The sequence below is a fragment of the Cupressus sempervirens genome, chromosome 11 (assembly GCF_028749045.1).
Source record: "Cupressus sempervirens isolate cs-2001-9-10 chromosome 11, ASM2874904v1, whole genome shotgun sequence".
Lineage (NCBI taxonomy): Eukaryota > Viridiplantae > Streptophyta > Pinopsida > Cupressales > Cupressaceae > Cupressus > Cupressus sempervirens.
In genome coordinates, this window is record NC_143128.1 from 78,553,207 (window position 1) to 78,572,054 (window position 18,848).

The following is an 18,848-nucleotide window of genomic DNA, read 5'->3' on the forward strand; positions in this document are numbered from 1 at the left end:
CCAAAAAAATCCATTCTCCTCAATAATGAAAGCAATTACTTTGGTTAAGAGGAAAAATTTTAGTATAGATTCACTTCAGATAGCTTCTAAGGTGATAGGCACTAATTCTTGCTTGGAGGACACTCTGAAGAGAAAGAGAAAGGGGAAGGATGAAGGTGCTCCCAATAAGGACTGATTCAATCTGGATATGCATTAAGTAAGGTCAAGAAGAAGAAGACCTTGTCTATTCTGGGAAAGATCTAGAAATAGGGGACCTAACAATGGAGATTGCAAAATCCACCAAAGATGGGAAAATCAAAGATATGTCTACCAATTATTTTACTCTACATTTAGTAGATCTTGGGGAAGCCAGACATGACATTAAGGTCAGTTTGTGGAAGTCAATAAATGAGGTGATTGAAGGATAGTTGGAGAGCCTCAAATTGTTGAACAAATTTATTAGACAATTGGTCACTCTATTGGTGAGTATCTTTGGAATGCCCATGATAGTAATCTTACTATTGTCAAGGTTCAAGCACTTATCTCTCAACTTTAGGAAGATAAGAATTTTGGCTAGATTGGTAAAGAATGGAGTGACAAGCTTATATCAAAAGGACTCTCCATTAGACAAGAAATCTAAAGTGTTATCTTAAGACTAGAAATAGAGAAAGATAACATTTCCTCTAATAGAAATACCTTGGCTACAGAAAAGACTAAAAGTGGTGATTGTGTATCCTTGTTAAGGATGATTTTTCAAATGAAATCAAAGGAAGTTTTCAAAGCTAAAATCTTGCCCAAAGGAGATGAGCCTCTATTCGAATGGTTACAAAGCATGTAGTTCAAGTCAAAAATGATCTTAGAGGCAAAAAAAAGGTCTGAAGGAGGTTGAAGACAAGGTAAACAATGATCAGGACAAAGATTATGAACTCCTAAAAGGATTACACATAGATTCACAGATTAGCGAGATAAGAAAAGGAGTAATTGGAGTCACTGTCATGCAAAACAATTTCTCCAATTTTATAGATAGCTTGACAAGCATATCTTCAAGGCACTAGAACATAGTGTCTCACCTTTAGAAACTTGGTGGATGAATACATGTAGTCATGGAGGAATTTGAAGATAGACTAAATGCCATCAAAGATTTGGCTAGGGAACACTCCAATGGCTCTTGAGATATACTAATGTGCATGTACAAAGACATGAAGAGTTGATTCCAATTATTGTTGTTGCCAAGGCCTAAAGAGAAAAAGTAGAGAAAGGAAATAAGAAAAAGTGACTCATATTCTACCCTTTCCATTTTTACTTTGTAATCTTTGTAATATAAAACCTAGCTCTTTGTCGATTGTCAATTTTGAGAAGATGAACCGATTAAAATTCCTCTGTAATGGTCATCTTAAAAATTCTATATGTATGATAATGAAATATAAATAAAAGGTTTGAAAATTTGTGGTATGAAATACTTGAAGTTGCAGAGTCAATTGAATGGTATTTTTGTATCAATTATTTTTTGTTCCATTGGAAATAGTTGTTATTAGCTTGTTCTTTCTCTTTGACTAGAATTGAAGCAAGGAATAAATAGGGTTTTACTTCACCTATTTTAATACAATGAGTTGAACGTGATAGGAATTGTCACTTTTAATTCAAAGAGACTCATTAGATTTTTGATTCAATATAATCTTCTCTGCTAATTAGTTCCTAGGTAGGTCAATTAATCTTAGTGCATATTAGTTATGAATTCATATGATGTGTGAATTCATTAGATTTGAATGACTCTTACAGCATTAATTTCTACCTAAGTTTAATGTTTTATAGGTTTGACTTAGTTTTCCCTCTCCTATTCTCTGGTTAAGAACATACCCTATTTTAGATTTAGGAATAAACAAAATTCATTGCAAATATATTATAGTGAGCTATACCTAACAATTCAAAGGAAAGTAAGTCTTCAAAAGGTCACTTTCCAAACTCATGTAAATAGAATTTTTTCATTGATTAGGGCATTTGTGAGTGAGAACTATAAGGAAAAAATATATTTATCAACAAGTGCAAGAAGTCAGGTCTCACTTTTGGCCAAAAAATGGAAGTGTTTTTCCTATTTTTGAAATATTTTGTCAATTAATGCCAAAATTTACACAATGTTTACAATGATAATAAGAAGTCCATATTTTTTTTCTCATATTTTTTGTTGTTTCTTTTTTTTCAATGAGTTTATGCTATTAAGGGGAGCACCCTACATTAAGTGGTATCAGAGCTAGATTTCTTGAGCACGTGGACATATCGCCAACTATGAGGTAGTTCATGCCAGAACTATGGTTTGGGCTAAGCGTGTAGATAGATCACCGATTGTGAGGTAGTTTGCACTAGAGTTTCAAAAAAAACACAAAAATGCCTCCATAAAGAGAGTGTGGTTGAAGAGCTACAAGTGTTACACCTAAGGGTTTTTGAGCCCTCCAAAGATAAATGCAAGCATTGGAAGAAAAAATGCATAGAGTAATGAATCTTCCCATAAGAGATGAAAGCAAGGATGAGGATGAAGTAGAAGAAAATGTTGATGTAGAGGAAATTCTAAACCCAGAGGAGAGAGGCTTTTTAGAGCCATCTCCAAGATTGGAAAAAAACCTAAGTTTGAGGTTCCCACATTTTCAGGAAATCTTAACCTACAAGAGCTGATTGATTGGATCAATGAATTAGAGGAGTACTTTGAGTAGGAAGATATTGAGGATATGGATAAGGTCAAGTTTTTGAAGGAAAAACTGAAGGGACATGCAAAGATCTAGTGGCAATAGGTTCAATTGGAATGAAATAGAAAGGGAAAGGACAAAATCACCAGATGGATTTGGATGATAGTTAAAATTAAGTGAGAATTCATTCCTATGGATTATGAGCTTGATCTATTGAAGAAGATGCAAGGAATGAAGCAAGTGGGAAAATATTTTCAAGAGTATACCAAAGAGTTCTACTGAGTTCTCATTATAACCAACCATGTAAAAGCTGATAAGGAGAAAAACACCCGTTATCTTAATGGGTTAAGACTCAGCATTTACGATGAGCTAAGTTTTGTTTGGATGAATATTATTGAGGAATACCAGTTTACCTTAAGATTTGTGGAAAAACTAAGCAAGAAGTTTGACAATAAGAATAGTGGAAGACGTTGTGGTGGAAGATCTGGCAGATGATCTTATGGAAGTTGTAATGATGATCAAAAGAACAAGGATGAGGCTAGAAGTAGTAGTCAGAACTAGAGGGGAAATAATTTCAATCCTTTCCATGATTAGAATAATAGAGATTAGAGAGGAAGAAGTAGGGTACAAGGATTTGGAAGAGGATGCTTTCGTGGGAAATGTTTTCACTATGGAGAGGAAGGGCATAGAATGTACCCAATGCTAAGGAAGGATAGATTAAAGAACATAAGGTAAAGCTAGAGTTGCACATGTTGATGAAGATACCAAATCCTCACATTCTAAAGATGCTAAAAGAGAAGAAGTCCTAGTTAACCAAAGAGTCTTTCTAAGTAATAAGAATGAAGCTAAAAAAGAATGAGCTTGTTTCGTACAAGATACATATATGAAGATATGTGTTGTGATGTGATCATTGATGGTGGAAGTACAAAAAAATTGGTATAAAAATGATGGTCACTAAGTTGAAGATAAAGAGGTAAAAACACCCATGTCCATACTGTATTTTTTGGGTGCAAGATGACAACAAGGTCATGGTCGATGAGTAATGCTCAGTGAAGTTCAAGATTTGAAGCTACCAAGATGAGGTACTATGTGATATCATACCTATGGACATATTTCATATGTTGTTGGGTAGGCCATAGTAGTTTGAAAAGTATCCTATACATGATGTGTGAGCAAGTACGTACACTCTAACTAAGGATAGAGTGAAATATAAGCTAAAGCCATTGAAGGATAAAGAAGAAAAGGTATGTAGTGCTATAAGAATATGTTTTTTTGATGGCAAAGAGTTTCTTAAAGGTATGAAACATTAGCATATGTGTTTTGCTATGATTCCTAAAGAGAGTAAGGAAGAAGTAGAGGAGGTACCTATAGAAGTTGTAGATATGTTGGAGGAGTTTTCTAATATTTTATCAGATACTGTACTTAATGGATTGCCCTTAGTCACCAGATGGATTTGGTTCTAGGAGCCAATTTTCCAAATAAAGTGTTGGAATGTCTTAATGGGAAGAATTCTTCTGAGAGGTGGGGGGGGGGGGGGGGGGGTGGGTGTGAATCAAAATACTAGCCTTTTAACCACTTTTTTACCCTTAATAACATATAACTAAAATTAAAATGCATGCATATAAACATTAAACAATCATGAGAAACAAACATACATCACCACATAACACTTGAGATTTTGGTAACCCAAAAACCCTCTAGGAATAAGAAGGTAAAACTGGGGTGGGGATGATACCCACAAAATTATTGTAGCAATTGATTTCAACCACTTCTGATGGTTTGCCCTATTAAAGGTCTTCCCTATTAAAGGCTTTACACACTGTTAAATGTGACCCTATTAAAGGATTTCTACACCCTATTAGGTGTGTTCCTTGTTAGAGGACTTAAGAACATTCAACTTAGAATGCCACCCTATTAAAGGATTTACATAAGGCTATTAAACCTACCTAACTCAATAGCATTTTCAAATTCCTAACACAATTGTGAGAGAGTATTAGAATAATACACCTAAACTAATGCAATCTCTAATGCTGATCTCAGGTTCTTGATCTGCTCTTCTATCCCTGATCTCTACTAGATCTGATCTACTAATTGTGTTCCTTATTTTGTTCTAATCAACTAGATGTGTACATTTTGTCCTTTCCTCTTAATCTTTGACACCAATGTTCTGCAATAACAAGCTCTTCTTTTCCTTCTTCTTTTTGCACTTCTCACTTTTTCGTTCACTGGCATCAAGACTCCCTTATAAAGATTAGTGGTTCATTATGCATCCTTGGATAAAATGTTCCCACTCAAACCCTTGAAATTCACTCATTAGCTACATGCAATCTCCAATTTTCTGATTGGTTGCATGAGGATTGCATAGGTGATTGTGAGGATTTGATCTTATCCTTTTATCTTATCAATGAGTCATGCATTGTCAGAAATAATCAAGACTAACAAGGTTACTAAGAGGGGAGGGGTGAATCAGTAACTCTAAAACTTTAACTCTATTCTGCATGATAATATTTTTACTATTCATCCATCTAAACTATTGTACGCATGAAAGGATAAATATCTCTAACACATGAACACACAGATTTGGTGACCCAAAAACCTTCCAATTAGAAAGTAAAACTGGGGTGGGGATGATACCCACAAAACTTCAATATTGCAGTATAAAGTTGGCAGGTTAAGGCTTACAATGATCACTTCTGATGATTTTCCCTGTTAGGAGCAAATAGGATTGCTAGATCCACCTTGTTAAAGGATTTTCAAACATACAATGAAGTATGCACTCTGTTAGGAGATTTACAAAAGACTGTTAAGTCTACCTAGTTAAAGGATTTAGAAAACTGATTCACCTATTAGGATGAAGCAGTGAATCTGATTGCAACTGATTGATGATAAGATCCTTGTGCTCTGATCACCTGATGTGATAAAATATATCTTTTCTGCATCAATGTTGACCTTGCTATATTCCTCTGTTCTACTAGTGATTCACTTTTCCTCTTCTCAAAATATTGCACCACACCACAACCAATGATGATTCTTCTTAGCATCTCATTGTTTCAAATGATATATACCATTCCAATATTTATACTAGCAAGGTCGGCCAAAAAACAAGTGAACAAACATTACTGAGTCGGCTAGGTGGTAGAAAACTTGGGTTCCACAAACTGACTCAGTGATCTTCTGATACTCGACATTCACTTCAATACTTTTCATCATCATGCACTTGGTAAGAGTAGAGGCACGGTCCATACTAATCATTCTGAGTAGCTCAAAACTCGATAACCATTGGTGACTTGGTGAATGTTGTGTCACTCGGTAGAAACTGAATCCATTGATAACCTTCTTTACTTGGTAAATACTAATTTCTTTGTTTACTCGGTAAACACTGATTCCTTCATTTACCTTGTTTACTCGGTAAACACTGACTCCTTCATTTACCTTATTTTACTTAGTAAACACTGATTCCTTCATTTACCTTGTTTACTCAGTAAACACTGACTCCTCCATTTACCTTGTTTACTTGGTAAACACTGAGATCTTTGATGACACGGTGAGCACTGTCTGCTTGGTAAATACTATGAAGCTCTATAATCACTAACTACTTGGAGAACACTGTTCTACTCAGTAACTATTGTGAACTTAGTAAATATTGCTGAACTTTCCATATGCTCGGTTTCCAAAGGAATGCTCGGTATCAACAGTAGATTAGGTGAGTAGCTCTGTAAACATTCATAATCAAATAAGTGTTGTGACTAATGACAAATACATCATAATTCCAACAATCTCCCCCTTTGGCATTAGTGACAAAAACACTTATGAGTCAACACTTATATACAATATCTGACATATTGACAATTGATTCTGCTGAATATTCATGGCTTCCTTACATATGACTCCTCCATACAATATACACAAGGTATTTACATGAGTTATATGACTTTTATTTAAAGTATCTCTTTGTCCCTTTTTGTACATTTATCTCACCAATAACTCTATCTGAGTATCTCTTTCTCCCCCTTTTTGACAATAATGCCAAAAAAAATAATAAAAGAATGTATTTACATAGAAACAACAAAATGTGAGATAAACTCTGAATGTACCTGAAGAATGAGTTGTAGAGTCTTATCCCAATTCTCTTGTAGGATTCTGCATGTGGATAGAGAAATTTGAACTTCTACAGAGAGTTCAATCACATGGTCTACAATGGAGAAATTGTTGTCATGGATCAATGTTTTTGAGTGGGCAATGTGCTTTTGCATTGTGTCCATGATGAGAAGGATCATATTTTGAATATCTATCAATGTAGATCTAATCCTTGACTCTTCTCTCAGCAATTTTGCTTGTTTTTCTGACAAAATTTTTATCCTGAGGTGATGAGATGAGGTTGAACTGGGGTCAAGCTTCAAATTTTGTGTGCTTGCCTTCAAATCCTCATCTATCTTATTTAATTGCTCTCTTATCTCCTTACTATACTCGGTAACATCACAAAGCTTATCAAAAAGAGATGTTACATTATTAAAAGAATTTTCAATATTAGCCAAAACTGAGGTAAATTCAACTTGTTTCATTGCTATGTGCTAAGCAATGTGCTCAAGCACCTTATTATCAAATTTATTTTCTGCCTTCTCCATCAACTTTTCTTGACCGAAGGTATCCTTATTGAATTTATTGACTGCTTCTTCTAACTGGATCAAAATGTGTTGAGTAGAATCTACATCAACACCTATAGCCTCTGTAATTATATTCTAGGCATTCTCAATTATATATTCCTTATCCCTTTCAAACCTTAGCTACTTCTGCATAGCCTTCATCTCAATTAGTTTACTAGCATACCTCATTTCTTCAATGGTAGCATTTTCATAGTCAATCTTTGGAATTACTATCTCAGTGTCTAGGTTAATATTTTCAAGAATTTCCTTTCCAGTGATCATAAGTCTTAATGGTTTCTTTTTCTTGACTTCTATGATGACTGGTTTGACCTTGGGAATAAACACAATGGTAGAGATGGAAGGACTAGCATCAAAATTTGGGATACTTGAGGGTGGAGTGCCAATAAGAGTATATGCCTGGTCAAAAACTGAAGTACTTTCCGCAAATGGTGATACACTCAGTGATGCAGTATCTAAACTAACTAGGTTTGAACTAGATATAGATATTGCTGAAAAAATTGTAGAACAAATTGGAATTGACAAAATTGTGAAACTTACTATTATTATGGTTGGTGATGATGGAGCTGAGAAGGCTTGCTCGGTAATTGAAGAAAAGGAATGTAGCTCAGTAGATGAATTGGCAGACACTTCCATTGATGATACTTGGAGCTAAGATGTGGCAAGTGCTAATGATATATCTGATGTAGATGTGACCAAACCTGTTGAAGCTAATTCCAACCTTGATGATGCTACAGTTTTAGGTGGAGAGTGAGGAAGTGATGCAATAACTGCTGTTGCAATTTTCACTGGATTGTCTTCCTCCTTATCTACCTCTTCAGCTTCTTCTTCCTTGTCTTCTTCCTCTTTATCTTCCATCGGTGCATGCAACTCTCCTGGTGAGACTGTGATAGATGGAGTGTTATCAAGCTCATCATCATTGTTGTTGTCATCATCTTTGATTTCTATTGGATCTTCACTAGGCTTATGTAGATGATAGATATTTTTCCACATGTTTGTAGCATCATTTACAACATGTTCAATGTCTTTGATCAAAATCAAACAAGTGTGGAATCTGATCATCATTTTACCTTCATGGTTTTTTATTTCAGTTTTTACTTCTGCTCTAGTGAGACTTGGTTGGAGATTCCTTAGAGATTTCTCATAAATATCTTTTACCATTTGGGTGGCTAACTCCCATCTCAGTTGCAATCTCTCCAGTAGTTCTTTTGAGATTTGAGGGGCAATCTAGTCTGGGGAGTATTTCCATTTACCCATCTTGTTGAGTACTAGTTCCTCAATCTGCATTTTCTCTGCATCAGTTCTAGTTTCAAATTTCAATGCTTTGAAATTTGTGATGCCAGCTCCTTCCTCCAACTGTTTGAGCCTTTGCTCAAATGTGGGTGCAGGCCTAACTAGTACAGGTTCCTGCTTACCTTTCCTAGTTCTTCTGGTGAATACTGCAGTAGGCTTCTTTTTGGGTTTGGTAATGATTACCTTACCTTTCTTCTTTGGTTGTTCTTCTGTAGATTCTTTTTCTCCTTCTTCTTCACCTTCTTCTTCTGCTCCTCCTCCTTCTTCTTCACCTTCTTCATCTTCACCTTTTCCCTTGGTGAGCATAAAAGAACCGGTAGAATTTTTCAATTTTTCTATTTTCCTCAACAAGCTTAGGAGGAATCCTGAAACTGTTATTCATCCTCTCCTTGAAGCCTTCAAAATAATTGTCCATAATACTATCAAAATTTTTTCCCATTTCTGCTACAAATTCATTTATTTGATACAAAACTGGAATGTCTTTCTACTACAAATTCATTTATTTGATACAAAACTGGAATGTCTTTCCTCCATACTACTGTACCTTTTAAAGGGAAAAACTTTTGTACAAAGAAAAACAAACAAATTAACAAAGAACCAAATTTACAAGAGTTGGTTTTTGAGGTCCTTATACTGTCCATGTTTTTATTAAGTTGTTTGAGTAGCACATCTGCTAGGTCAAACTCCATGTTTTTCTTGACAACCTTATAAGCTAAATCTACACCCTCATAGTGCACGCTATTCAATCTGCTGGAACTATACATCTTATATGCAATCAAATAGATTCTGAACCTTAACTCTGCATCAGATACATTGTTAGGTTTCAATCCTCTTCCATCCCATTCAGCTAGGGTTAACCTCTAAAGTTCATCCTGACTTAGGGTTTTGGTGGTTTTTGATTTACTTAACATTGGCAAATCCGTGATCTTATGAATCATCTTCTTTTTTATCAGGAAGGGTTGCTCTAACCACAACTTTCCATTATGCACACGGCTTAAAATGTATCTTATCCATCTCATTTGGAAGTTCCTTGGTAGGTGCGGGATATGGGTCAAACCTTTGGTTTCCAGATGTTTGAATTCGAGTTTGAGGGTTTCATCCACACACAACTCGGCTAGGGCATTATCCATATCTAGTGTTCCTATTTCTTGAAAAGTGCATTTGAAATGAGTATGAATGTCATTTATAAGTAGTACCTTTGGTGGAATCTTCGATTGGGCTCCATGAGGGTCGAGCGATTTAGCTATGGCGGGAACGAGTTTGAAGCTGGGTGCTTTCCATTCTGCTCTCTTCACAAGAATTTTAGAATCTCTTTTTTCCTTGCTGCTGCTGGTGCTTGTGGATGCCATTGCTACTTGGTAAGTGAATGATTTTGTTAAACAAATTCTTTGCTAGAAAATCTTCAAATCGCTTGAACTCTCTTTCACACTCCTAGAAATTTCTTTGCTTTGTATATTCTAAATTCACGGTGAAAAATGAGATCAAATTCTACCTTTTTGATGAAAAAATCTGCCATTAATGCTCAGGTATGAAGGTAGCTGAGATGACCTAGGGTTTTTCAGATAGTCATCAACTTACTTGGTAAACCTTGCAACTCGGTAAACAAACAAAAACCTTTTACATTACCGACCTAGCTCGGTTAAGTCTGAAATCAACCTTGCTCGGTAGATGCATCACAGTGAAATATGTCTAGTATCGGAAATATTGATTTGTCTTTTGCACTTCTATATTCTGGAACTGCTTAGGATATTTCTTGAAGATGTAGTCACTAATTTTTTTTTGATAAGTCTAATTAGAAATGGTGGAGTCACCCACTTCTTGAGTGACATAGCCATTATTTGAATTTTTTGGCTCGGTAGATTTTGGAATCCACTGTTGTCTCATCTGCTTTCGAATGTTGTCAGCTCTGGCTTTCTTTTCATCTTCAATTCTTCCTATATTCATGCAATTCTTGGATATATGACCAAGTTCAGTACATGTATAACATCTTATAGTAGTATCTTTCTTCCTTAGGTGATGCCTTGCACAGTTTATTCCAATGTGTCCATATTCTCCACAATAGTGACATCTGCACCAATATTGTAGTCCCAACCAAAGAATGCTTTGATAACCTATTCTACTAGATTGAATGATTTTGATCTACATTTAGATTCCTTGTGACCTTGTTTCTTGCATTTGTGACATTTGCCCTCAAACTTTGGTTTTTCCTTGCATTCATTTGCTTTGTGACCATGTTGATTGCAATTGTAGCATTTACCATTGAATTTTCTTTTACCATTGCTCCAACATCTGTTGGATGTATGACCTAACTTTCCATAGTGATTAAAAGTAGGTATTTGATTCTTTTGGGTACCTTGTTTGGAAGATTCACCTTCTTCATTGTATCCAAGGCCTGCTTTACCTTTTTGTCTATGAAGATTCTGCTCATTTTGCAAATTCAATTGATCCATATCTGCTTGAGATTTTATCATCCTTTCATTGACTTGTTTTTCAACGTTTAAGTCATTTTTAAAACTTTCATTGATTTGTCTTTCAGATCTCAGATCACTTTGCAAACTTACATTGATTTGTCTTTCAGTGATTAAATCATTTCTCAAACTTTCATTCTCAGATCTTAGATTCATAATTTCTTCATTTGCATTATATAGTTTTCTTATAAGATCTTCATGCTAAAGGGATAGATTATTTCTTAACTCTAAGTCTTCATTTTCTTTGTTTATTTGTTCCAAAACTTCACATAGCCTGATGGATTGGATTTCTTGTTCTCTTCTGAGCTTTCTTCCTTCTTCCTGCAAAGAACCATTTTGTGCTAGGTGTTCCTTGATTGCTTCATTAGCTTCATTTGAACTACTTGATGGTAAAAGGTCTTCAATCCTTTCTTCAATATACTGATGATCATTCATTTGTCTTGCAAGTTCCTTTCTTCTTTCTAGAGATTGAGAAAGATGCTCTTTTTCTTCTTTGAGTTGAGTCATGGCTATTTCCAGATCTAGCTTTTCATTCTCAATAGATTTGTCAAGTCTGAATATCTCCATTGTCCTTGATCTTTGCTCAAGTTGTCAAAATTTATCTCGAGAACCACAATGCTCTGATACCAATTGTTGGAAATAATCAAGACTAACAAGGTTACTTAGAGGGGAGGGGTGAATTAGTAACTCTAAAACTTTAACTCTATTCTGCATGATAATATTTTTACCATTCATCCATCTAAACTATTGTATGCATGAAAGGATAAATATCTCTAACACGTGAACACACAGATTTGGTGACCGAGAAACCTTCCAATTAGAAAGTAAAACTAGGGTGGGGATGATACCCACAAAACTTCAATATTGTAGTATAAAGTTGGCTGGTTAAGGCTTACAATGATCACTTCTAATGATCTGCCCTATTAGGAGCAAATAGGATTGCTAGATCCACCTTGTTAAAAGATTTGTAAACATACAATGAAGTATGCACTCTGTTAGGAGATTTATAAAAGACTGTTAAGTTTATCTGGTTAAAGGATTTTGAAAACTAATTCACTTGTTAGGATGAAGTAGTGAATCTGATTGCAACTAATTGCTAATAAGATCCTTGTGCTCTGATCACTTAATGTGACAAATATATCTTTTCTGCATCAATGTTGACCTTGTTTTATTCCTCTGCTCTACTAGTGATTCGCTTTTCCTCTTCTCAAAATATTGCAATGCACCACAACCAATGATGATTCTTCTTAGCATCTCATTGTTTCAAATAATATATACCATTCCAATATTTACACTGGCAAGGTCAGCCAAAACACAAGTGAACAAACATTACTGAGTCGGCCAGGTGGTAGAAAACTTGGGTTCCACAAACTAACTCGGTGACCTTCTGATACTTGACATCCACTTCAATACTCTGCATCGTCATACACTTGATAAGAGTAGAGGCATGGTCCATACTAATCATTTTGAGTAGAGGCACCTTCTTTACTTGGTAAATACTGATTCCTTTTTTTACTCAGTAAACACAGATTCCTTCATTTACCTTGTTTACTCAGTAAACACTGACTCCTTCATTTACCTTGTTTTACTCGGTAGAAACTGATTCCTTCATTTACCTTGTTTACTCAGTAAACATTGACTCCTTCATTTACCTTGTTTACTTAGTAAACATTGAGGTCTTTGATGACTCGGTAAGCACTATCTGCTTGGTAAATACTGTGAAGCTCGGTAATCACTAACTGCTTGGAGAACACTGTTCTACTCAGTAAATACTGCTGAACTTCCCATATGCTCAGTTTCTAAAGGAATACTTGGTATCAACTGTAGATTAGGTGAGTAGCTCGATAAACATTCACAATCGAATAAGTGTTGTGAATGATGACAAATATATCATAATTCCAACAATGCATAACTATTTTTCATATTGGCTTGTGATTGCACAAACTTTTATGTTGATTCTGCATTTCTTGACACATGAAGTAATACTAATGGTTGGCACCATCTATTTTGGATTGCTCAGCATCTACTATAGTTTCTAAATTACTCAGCTCATATAGGATTATTGTGTCACTTGGCACCTATTGAACTTTTTCTTTTCTCAACATATACTGTAATGTGTTCTACTCAATAACAATTGTAGTTTGCTCGACACTATCTATGACTCGGTACATAAAGAAATTCTAGCTAAGCTTCCATTGTGTACTCAGCATGTATAGTGAAAAAGGTTAAGTGTGTTGACACTCATTTTTCAGTCTTATTTATTTGATCAACAATCTCCCCCTTTGACATGAGTGTCAAAAACACTTAACTGATTATTCATGATCCAACCATTATATGTACATTCTTCACTTACAAAATTTCAAAAAGATATTGTAATCAACAATATACCTTATGACTCCCCCTAAGTTGATTATGCCTTATCATGTCATGAATTCTAATATCTTGTGCCATTGTGCCTAATGTTTTCTATTTCTGACATGTTCTTGCCTTTTTATCCTGTTATCTCCTATTATCCCCTTATCTTTCTTTCTATATGCATTTCTCCTCCTTTAATATATCCCCCCCTTACAATATTATCTCCCTCATTATTTATGATCTCCCCCTTTTTGACACTGATGTTAAAGGGTCCTAAATGGGAATGTCATGCTTGGCCAAAAATGTTTTATTTACCTCGAGGAGAATTTTGAGAGCTGCATCCCAGTTATTCAATGCAATATTCAATGATTTGTATTGGATTGCAAGCTCTACTGCTAGATCAACAAGTCCTTCATGTGTAGAAATATTTGCATCCTTCTTAAGGACTATTTTTGCATACATTTTCTCCTTGTGTAATACTTCCAAGTGAGGAGTGATAGAGGTTTGCATTTGCATCAACTTTTCTTTAACATTAGCCTCTTCTTCTGATAATGCATCTAATTCCCTCTGAATGTGAAGCGTTTGAGAAAAATGCTTCTCACTCTGTCTAGGATTTGATGGTAGTTTCATACTAGAGAGCTTAAGGTTGCTCTCAAGGTTCAACTTTTTTTTGATTTATTTCTTGTGTGAACCTGGAAAAATCACACAATTTTCTATAAAGGGAAAAGATGTTCCCTAGTACAATCTTTACCTTATCCAATTTCTTGGCTAGATCAACCTATCCCAAAATAATGTTATTGGCTATCTTTTGGTTGACGTTGCCTAGAAACTTCTTCTTTGACCATTCCATGATTTTTACATTTATATCATGGTCTTCATTACTCACTTGGTCAACTATATCAGATAGTTGCTCAAGGATTGGTCTGGTTGAATCTGGAGGTTGTAGGCTAAAGGCATCCATGAATATATCTTTGATCTCATTCATTGCCTACTTGTATTTGAAGTCTTTCCTCATTGCCTCTTACCTCCTTATTTTTTCCAATGCACTTTGTATTTCATTCATCTTTTCTTTAGTTAGAGTGCTTGAATCATAATAGGGTATTTTAATTTTTTCATCAAGATCAGGAATACCATAATGAATGGTCCTAGCTACCCTAGTAGAACTTGAGCTTGGTGTACTGACTTGTAAGGTTAACTTGTACTTAGCCACTGAATAGATTTGGTAGGAGTTCTTGTTCTTAGTAATTCAACCAAAGTTTGTATTAATAACTCCTCCTTATCCTATATTTCTTCCTTATCTTCTTCTTGTGTCATTGCTATTGGGGGTGTACTTATTGTTTGTACTGGTGTACCTATGACTTCCCCTATTGTTGCAATCATCTCTTGATGAGCTTGCATGGCTATTCTTGGTAATGATGGAGGTGGTAGAAATGGGAATCTAGTAGTTTGAGTGATTTGAGGTGGTTCTTGTGGTGACACCTTGGCTTCTTTGAGTTTATCTACTGCCTTTTGAAGCTCATCTACACTGACCAATATGGGACTTGTACACAACTGTGCTTGAAAAGTTGTTTGGTCAAGGATCTTAGTGAGATCCTTTGTATTTAGTGGATTGATGTTTTGACTTGAGGTGTCAACAAAATCCTTAATCTTTATGATTTCTATAAGTATGATAGTAGAGTGAGGAGGACTAGGAGGTAGTAGTTGTGTGTCTTGCACACTTTGCTGCTCATCAGTACCTTTTCTTTCCTCCTCTTCAACCTTTTTATCTACTTTTGTCTTATCTTCTCTCCTCTTACTTCTTTCCTCTAGTTTAGCAGCAACTTCTTCTTTGTATTCCTCTTCAAGGACATCTTCAGTTTTATTATATAAATTCTTCCATGATCTTGTGGTTTTCTATACAACTTCTTCAATTTTCTTTTGGAGAATGGAGAATGCCCTATACTTCTTTTCACATAATATATCAACTAAAGACTTAGGAGGATGACTTATTTTTTCAAACTAATCTTCTTCATCAGTATCAGTTGAGCCACATATCTTTTCCTTTTCCTTGGCTCTTCCTTTGCCTTCTTGATTATTTTCTTCTTCTTTGTAGCTTCCTCTTTGTCTTTTTTTGTGGAGGCCCTTTTTGTAGCTCTAGTTGTTGGCTTCTTAGGTGTTCACATAGCAGCTTTCTTTGGTGTAGGCTGAGAAGCAGGAGGTGTCATTGCCTTCCTTTTTATAGCTTCTTCCTCAGCACTCTCATCTTTGTCTTCACCTTGGCCTTGTGACAATTCAAGTGGCCCTTGTTCTGGCTCTTCTTCAGTAATCTACTCTGCTTCTCCTATTGTACTTGTTTCTTCAATACTTGATTTCTTCTATATCTTCTTCACTAACTTGTCCTTCTTGTTTACTACTATGGTTGTCTTCAGTTCTATAACAACTCTTGATTGATAGTTTCATATGTTCCAAATGCCTTGGTAGATTTTTCCATTTCCTCTACAAGTAATGTTGTGATGGTTGCAGAAGCTTGATCAACATCAAGCTCATATCTCAATGGTCTAAGCCATCTTGCTCTTGGAAGGACTACTTGGATATAAGTATAGTCAATATCAAGAAGAAATCATATATCATTTACATGCTTTTCTACCAGTGAAATTGGTATCCTCATTGTTTTCTTCATTGCATTCTTGAAATCATCAAAATAGATAGACATTTGATCATCAAAGCTATCTCCCATTTGTGCAATTAAATCATTTATTTGATCAAAAATTGTTTTGTTCTAACTCCAATTGACTTTGCCAAATGAAGGGAATTCCTTCATCACATAGAAGAACATACAAACTAGCACTAACCTGAATTTTCATTGTGCTCCCTTGGACTTTCTAATAGCTCCAAGATTTTCATTAATCTACTACATCATGAGGTCTGCAAGGTTATAGGTGTGGTCTTTCTTTACAAGCTTATATGCTACATCCACTGCTATGCAGGGTACACTATTCAACCTACTAGATTGATAAAACTTATGTGATATGATCCTTATAGAAAAGTCTAGAAGGGGATTAGTTATGGTGTCTATGGTCATGCCTCTATTGTTCCACTTTTCTCCTGTGTTTTTCTCAATTGTTTCCTTTTTGTCACTTCTCAGTGTCTTGGGCTGATCTAGGGTTGGAAATCCTATAACCCTATGAATCATTTTCTTAGTTATTTTAACTGGTCCTTTCTCTAAGTAGAATGATCCATCATGAATTTTGTTAAATATTATGCGTATCCACTCACTTTTGAATGCAATTGGAAAAACTAGGGCTTTGGTTGAACCCTTCTTCTCTATGATAGAAAACTCATCTTTCAATATACCATTATCACAGAGTTTGTCAAAGGCATTAAAGATTTCCAAGTCTCCTATGGCTCCTATTTTGCAATTGTAACACTTTCATACATCCTAAACCATAAAAAAAATTTCAAGGATGGTGGATAGGGAACTAGAGGGATCATTTTTATATGCAACTTCTAGGATTGGCCCGAATTCAAGTTGCTTCACCTCATTACTGACAAGTTGAATCTCATGGCTCTCTTTCCCTTGGGTCATCTTTGAACTAGATGCCATTATTTACCAAACTAGGGTTTGACATTTAAAGAAAACTTCGCAAACTATAAAACTCAGCACTTGAAGGAAATACCTAGTTAAATTCTTAAATCACTTGGGTGGATGATGAATCACTACAAATCGCTGGTTGAATACTCAAAAATCACTCAGTTGTGCTCTTGGTAATCGCTCTTCATTTGAATGGCTAAAAAATGAATCAATTTTACTTTTAAGCAACTCAAAATCATTGCATTAAATGCATTTTGGTACCTTCACCTATCACTTGGCTTCCAAAAGTTTTTCAACTCGACATCCACTTAGCAGTTATTTTCACTCGACATCTACTAACTTTTTTAATAACTCAGTCACCACTACAATTTTACTCGGCTTCCACTAAAATTCTTGACTCGGCATCCAAAATAGTTTCACTTGGCATCCAAAGATAGCTTGACATCATCATTCAAGTTTTTTCTTAGCATCTTTTCTCATGCAAATTTATACTTTGTAGTGTTTAATCATGGTTTAGGGCTGATGTATGATAATTCCTTGTATGTATCAGTCCCATAGGCTCATCTTGTGATTAGTTAGATGAGAGATGATCACTTGACCTTATGGGTGAAGTGACCCTTCCATTGGATGTACTTGATCCATCCTTTTTTTTGCCATGTTTTTTTCATGTCTGTTCTAGTGTGTTCCTCATCAACTTTTTCTTTGCCTTTATTTGCTTCAGTCTTGGGTGCCTTGGCCTTTGTTGGACAATTCCTACTAACATGTCTAGTTTTCAAGAAACTAAAGCAAGTAATTTGGTTCAACCATCTTTTATAGTTCCCCTTGAAATGTTTTCTTATGCAGTTCTAGGGTATATGTCCATACTCTTGACAATACTGACAACTTTGCCTTGTATTGTAATCCCAATTGTAGCAGTGTACATAGTTGTCCCTTCTTACATGCTGATTTGGTGTCCACATAGGCTTTGATCTACACTCAAAGGCTTTATGTCCATACTTCTTGCAATTGTGGCAATGTCCATCAAATCTTTGTGTCCTTGTGATGTTAGACATGCAGTCTTGTGTCATATGTCCTTGCATGTTGCACTTGTGACAGCAACCCTTGTTTTTGGGTGTGTTTGGCTTATTGATCCTTCTACTCCTATAAACATTAGTAGTATGCCCCTTTTTATTACTGTAATGATAGGTGGGTTTAGAATCTTACCTTTGTCACTTCTTTTCTCAGCACTCTTTGATGATTCCCCAACTTCAGTGCTGGAGTATCCAAGTCTTGATGTATCATGGGCTGACCTCAGGGATTTCAGCAACTGTTCAAAGTACTTGATAGCTTCACTTGACTTGTTGAGATTCTCTTCTATTTATTTTTCTCTATTCAATTCATTCTAAATTTGTTCATTTTTCATCTTTGAAGTAGAGATCTCAATATCTTTCATATTGAGTTCATGATGAAAGTTCATCATTTGGGCAAGTGTATCTATTTGCATGTTTGAGATCCTTGTTAATTCAGTACATTTTTCTTCAAGTCTGTTTGCAAGATTTTTTTTGTCATCATCCATCATGATTCTATCCTCAACTGCTCTTTTCTTTTGTTCAGTGATTTCACATAGCATCATGGCCTATGATTCATGCTCCATCTTAAGAGTTCTTATCTCTTCTATTGGAATTCTATTTTTCTCCATCAGTTCTGCTATTTCTGCATCAAATTCTTTGGAACCTCTTTTAGAAAATACTTGTGTGGTGTCAATCTCCTTGTAGTGAATATCATTTTTGGCTATAGCTATTTCCTTCCTTCTTTTTAAGAATTTTCTTAATTCCTCTCTAGCTTCCTCTACCTTGTGTAGAGC